This window comes from Hemibagrus wyckioides, linkage group LG11 (assembly GCF_019097595.1).
Source record: "Hemibagrus wyckioides isolate EC202008001 linkage group LG11, SWU_Hwy_1.0, whole genome shotgun sequence".
Taxonomy (NCBI): domain Eukaryota; kingdom Metazoa; phylum Chordata; class Actinopteri; order Siluriformes; family Bagridae; genus Hemibagrus; species Hemibagrus wyckioides.
Window position 1 is genome coordinate 21,778,971 of NC_080720.1, and position 6,485 is coordinate 21,785,455.

The following is a 6,485-nucleotide window of genomic DNA, read 5'->3' on the forward strand; positions in this document are numbered from 1 at the left end:
AATGCTAAACTGAATTTTTAGATTCCTGTAAAGCTGCTTTGCGACAACGTCCATTATTACAAGTGCTATATAAATAAAAGTGATTTTAATTGATTTAGTAAAGTATTACCATACCATAAAGGTTAATCTTCTGTCATATTTCTTCTCTGATGTTTAAGCAAGTGCTTTGCATGGCTACTAGGTCATTTTATTCAGCTCACTAGCTAGCAAAATGTATTCCTGGAGTAAAAGTAAAGAATAGAAGGATCACTCTGTGTGTGTGTGCACATCAGTCAAGATCTTGTAACAAGTTATGTTGTGTATTATACAGTACTTACTATAATTACTGTTATCATAAGACTACAGAGTTACAGAGATGATGGTCAGGGCTACTGGTGTCCTGTCGTCCAAAGTTGGGTATGGACTCCACTCATTCCTTTGCACATTGGCGAATATGCTATTTTTCTATATTAGCATTATTTGTAGTATGCTCCTCAGCTGGTTTCCCTCATGAGCGTTATTGTGCTGAATTTTCAATATGGATGTGGATGTTCATCCCTAGTAGTTTATCTCATTGTTTTTCTCACCAAGCCACTTCTCCTTTTGCATTTTCACCTTTGAATATTTAACATTCTCTGCCAATTAGCTGTCTAGTGGAGCTTGTTGTTAATCCATTCCTAGCATCATAGAGTAGTACACGCTTGGCATACCACACACATTAATTGTTAAACCTGATAATTTAGCTGGATTCATGTTCATTCACAGCTCTTTGCTTTGTAGTAGTAGTAGAAAACGCCTTCCATACAAACGTTTATGTTTCTTTCTATGTGGTTAGCCACCAGTGTGGTGGAAGCTGTAATGCAATTGTAATTTGTCAAATTACAATCTACTCATGATTAAAAGAAGCTAGGATTTTTCCTACGGAGGCTGCTTTGTCAGCCTGAAGAAAAACAACAGTGACATTTTAATATTTGCAGCTAATTTATTGGAGAAAATAAAAATGAACATGATTTGTAAAGGGTATGTCATAAGAGAGAGTTTGCTTTTCTAAGATACAGGGGTGCCACTATTCAACTGCAAAACATACAAAACCTTTAACATAAATATGATATAGAAACAGAAAACCATATAACACTGAATTAAAAAGCTATGACTGGGACTTTTCTGTAGCATGAATCATAATATTTGTCATCATTGCTTGTTATTTCATATTGGCTGATGTTAGCTATTAGGCTAAATACTCCTTCATAATATCAGAATAGTTATCTATTTTGATCATTCATTGCTCCATTGCATTGATTCAACATAAAATATTCAGGACAATATCCCTCGTTATCACTTTCATAACCAGCTAGGTAACTATAAGAAGAAGAAAAAAGCAGATGTCTTAACAGATGTCTTAATGTGTATCCTTCAACAGATGCCTGAAGTGTTGTATATATTGCATATGTTACAAGTAAAAGTGTATTCATTGCAATGTTAATCTATCACACTCATAAATATAAATAAAGATGGTCACACACCCTGGTGCAAGAAGCGATAGTGTGCTTATTAAAAGTGGAACGTGGAAAAACGTGAAAGAAGTCCAATGTGCTTACAAACTAGACTTGCCACATGCTCCTCAACCTAAACACCTTGCAATTTGCAAACACTCAGGCCTGGCTGTGACATCAAAGCAAATCAAGAAAACCATAAAACAGCCTAGATGAATTAAGGATTTGCTTGCAGACATGGCTTACTGGAAATCAATGATCTAGGAAATAAGACTGTGTTGCTCAAAGGCATGAGGAACCGTGGTTGCTCAGTGGTTAGTGTTCAGTCATCCTTCATGCGACATTTCAGACGAATGTGCAGATGCTGGAGGTTTGATTCAGGCTCTGGTTCTGTTTGGGTCACTTCAACTGTGCCATGTTTTGGCTAATATAATTAATCAAAACTTCTGGATGTACTAGTCTCAGATGAGTGGAGATGTACTGTAAACCCCCTGGTGTTGCATGCACTGGTAATATTTAGACCATTGTGTTGCTAGGCATTAGATCAGTCCCTCACTCCTGGTGGCCTTGGCCATGATATGGGGCAACTCTTTGTGCATTTGTATCGCCAGGACTGGTTAGTAAAATCTGTTTTGCCTGATGTGTAGAACCTGTTGTGGATACAAACTAAAGTTCTGCTATAGTTCTGGCTCACAGATTTTTCAAAATTCAATGCCTTGTCGGTCTTAGATGCTAACAAATTTGTCACTTTATCATCAAAAGCTAGGCACTACAACTCTCCAACATGTAGTGGATATTACTGACCCCCTAGGCTTGGACAAAACTATGGTCATTCCATATATAGGTATCAGCATGCAGCTGGACCCCGAATGCCTCATCCATCAGTTTGGTACAAGGTTGCGTGGTTCTTTCTGCTTTGCACAGAATTGTCTTATTTGCACTCAGTCCCACTGAAAGCAACTCAGGAGACTGGTGTGGATCGAACCACTTGGAGACTATCACGCTGTCTTTGAACTGCCGTTAGATCAGTCAGCTTTTGGCAGGAAGGAATTAGTGCTAAGTCAATAATGAACTCAGAAACTACACTGACCTACTAGTTCCTAAAGAGCTCTTGGTTGCTGCTGCAGAAAGGACATTATCAACAGTTACATTATTTAGTGTCCGGTGTCACCCAAATGATGATAGGTTCCCTTCTGAGCCTGGTTCCTCTCAAGGTTTCTCATACCATCTCAGAGAGTTTTTCCTTGCAACCATCACCTCAGTCTTGCTCATTAGGGATAAATGTTAGGGATAAATAGTAACTTAACTTTACACTTTATCATTTTTTCTGTTTCTATACTTCTGTAAAGCTGTCCACTGTTAAAAGCACTCTACAAATAAATTGAATTGAATTGAATTAAGATATACCGTCAAGACGACTTTTACATCTAGGGGAGTTTCATTTGTACCCAAGAGGTGGTGACCAAGATTTATGGAGGTGGTGGCCAAGATTTGCCTAGGCTCAGTGGACTAATAGTTTCCAAGTTTACTCAATGCAAGTTGTGGTTCTCCCTGCCAGATTCAGACAACCAGCTGGTATATGATGCCCCGGGCCACAACTGGCATCACTGCTTTGTATATGCATTACTTTACATGCTTTATATGGAATAAAGCAAATAGGCAGTTCTACATGTGACTCAAAGATGCTCAGCATGATCTGGATTCCCTCTGCTGTTCTGATTAGTTGTTAAAACACCGTGATGGTTTCCTCCCCAAGCAGATATATGTACAAGATGGACAAAATATAGTTGCTTGTGTCTATGGCTCTGATCGTGTGGACTAAATCTCTCTTAAACCACCTTCTTATGAACCTAGGATGCAGTTTATTTGAAGTAGATGTCTTTGATCACTGCTTTCTTGCTAGCAAAAACTTTAATTAAAAGAGCTGAGGAGTTGCATGCTTTGACAGTAAGCTCTGTCTGGGACATTGCCTACAGCATTCTTCAGACAGCTCCCTTGTCTGAACTGAGGTTAGACCATTCGATGGTGGATATTGTCCCACTGGGCTATAGATGGGTCATATGCCTAGCCCTTATCGTAATGTGCCACACTACAACTAGCCTCTCCATCTCAATGGCCTAATATAAAGATGTGCTACTCCACAAAGTCTACTTCCTGGATGCCCCAGTGTTCTTTTTCTGGATGATCCATGGATAAAACCACATCTTATAGTGCAGTGTATGCACAGTGGTCTACACATTGTCTTTAGCAGTTGAATGAAATAGAACTCCAGTGATATATGTAACTGGGATCTTTGGGAATCTGGGTTGGTTCTAACAAATGAAAAATATATGATGAATATTGAGTCATATGTTGATATGTGACTTTGTAACATATCTGTAGATATTTAGTATTGACATATATTTGTTATATAAACTGTAGACCCGATACTATAGGGGAATACATAAGCGTGTGGCAGATTTGTCCAGCCACTGTAAATTAGTGTTACAGTTTTAGAACTATACAAAGTTAAGATTTTTTTTTTTTAATATTAATGTACTCAAACTTTATGAACCAAAAATGATAAAGTTGCATCAAGGTATTTAAAGCATCATATATTAAAAGACATTTGGCAGTTCTATCATACATCCTTTACCAAGTCAATGCAGGATATTTGTGCAAGCCATGTCAACCTGATGGCACATATATATATGTTAATTGTAATATCTGATTTATGAAATGTAATAAGTGAATTGTTTGCTGCACCAATAAATTTTATGTTGTAATGTAGAAAAGATCGCTGTTTCCTGTTCACATATTTGCGAAACAAGGAAAAAAAAACAAAAGAAATCCAGATTCCATCACATGTGGTAAGTGAATGAACAATCTCTCTCTCTCCATCTCTCTCTCTCTTTCATTCTTTTGTTCCTCCCGACATCTGTTTGTGAAATATTGTGTCTACAAAGCAAATAAATCCTGTCCACAAAAGCAGAGTAATAAAAAAAAAAAAAAAACTGAAATGTGAGCTAATGGTCCTGGGCACCCATGTAGTAAATCACCCAGGTCATGTTTCAACTGCAACAATAAACATTTCTTTTTAAAGTGTGCTTACACAAACCACACATTGAAGAAAAGTACTGGTGCACCTGTAGCTAAAGCTGTGAGAAAAGAAAGCCCTCGGTTATTGTCAGGAATTGTGCAGTCTTGGATGGGAGTTTATGACATAAAACCAGGGCAAACATACCAAAGGTGCAAGGCAAGTAGTCCGAATCAGGAAGCAGGCAGATAGTCAGGTGATCTAAATTAAGCAGAGACAATAACAGGATTTTTGCAAAACTAAATTCAGAAGAATACGATGCTTTGAATCAACGCTGGCAGAAATCAGGACTTTACAATGAACAGGTGAAGACAGGGTTATTTAAAGCGCCAGTTGATCGTGAACAGGCATGCTTGATTTAAAGCAGGAGACAGTGAATGAGATACGCTACTTGTCACATATAGTTATATAGTTTGTAGTTCAGTGCTTGGCTAGGGATCATGGGAAGTTTAGCTCATTGTTTCAGTGGAGACGTGCAGAGACATGATCACCTGTTTATTTACTCACAGGCTTCAGTAACATCATGAACACTTTGCCTGAAATGGATAGCAGATGGAAATGAAAACAAACAAATTTACCAGCGTACTAATAGCTAACGTCTTCACCAAACTGATGGAAATGTAGTGATACGTTTTAACAGGAGGTTCTGCTGGTTCACTAAATGTTAGAAATGGTTTCCACAGTCAATATAAATAGCAGTGCTTTCTGGTTTTAGGAACATACCACACTCTTCAGCTAATAGTATAATAAAGCCTAGACTATAAGCTCTAGCAATAGACTAGATTAAACACTAAAGGCCATGATATTTGTGTTTACATTTGTGTTTAATTATTGCTAGAAGTGTTTTTTTTTTCCTCTATTATCACTGGACATTATCACTGGACATAACAGTGCATATAAAAGTAAGGGATAATAGGCTATTTTTTATATTAGGCAGCGTAAGAACGACTACGCAAAATGCCATAGGTCAAATTGAGATTAATGGCATGGTATTTCACAAAGTATCTAAAACATTTAACATTAAGCTAATGCTATGCTTTATTTTGTCATTCAGTGTACTCAAATACAGATTTAGCCTCCAGGTGCTTTTGTGTCATTCACTGCATTCAGTGCTGCTATGGTTCATTATTAAAATGTTCTTGTTGCTGTTGAACCCAAGCAGAACAGAACAGAAAGAATACAAATGACAAGATATGGATTTGAGTCATTACTTTATTATAATGCACCACTGTATTTGGCTCTTGCTCAAATGACTCCCGAGAGAGAGACAGACGCTTATCGCTTCCGTGTAGTGTTTCTGATCGGGTGACAAATTTTTGATCTAGGATCGCTTTACTTACTAATCTCTGGGTGAAAGAGATGCCATTGCTTTCTTCCACAGTCAATCGTGAGCATCAAAATAGCTTAAACCTTGCACAGTTAAGTGGATACTCAGGAAATCTGAATATTATTTCCTTTGTGGATTCCGTGTTAGCTCATAAAACATGTTTTCTCTGGAATGCAAATCATTTCCTATGCATTTATATACCCAAACATAATAAAATACATATAATGAGTGTGGAAAAATTGCCTTTTAAATAGACTTAAAATCTGATGCATGAACAAACTCAGGCATTTATTTCAAAATATGATTTATATTATAACAGTATGCCTAATTTGTAGGTATTATATATATATATATATATATATATATATATATATATATATATATATATATATATATATATATACATTACAGAACTAAACTGGATTAAATGATATGCACAGTGCATATTGGCTGGACATCAGTCATGTGCTGAGGGATGATAGAAACACACTCTCCAGATCTCTCTTGTCTTGATGATAAAAGAGTCAGTGAACGTGCCACATCGATTTTTAGTATCTTTGAGTTCTCTCTGTCTCTTTTGGGAGAGAAGTTTGTGTCTATTGACTCTCCC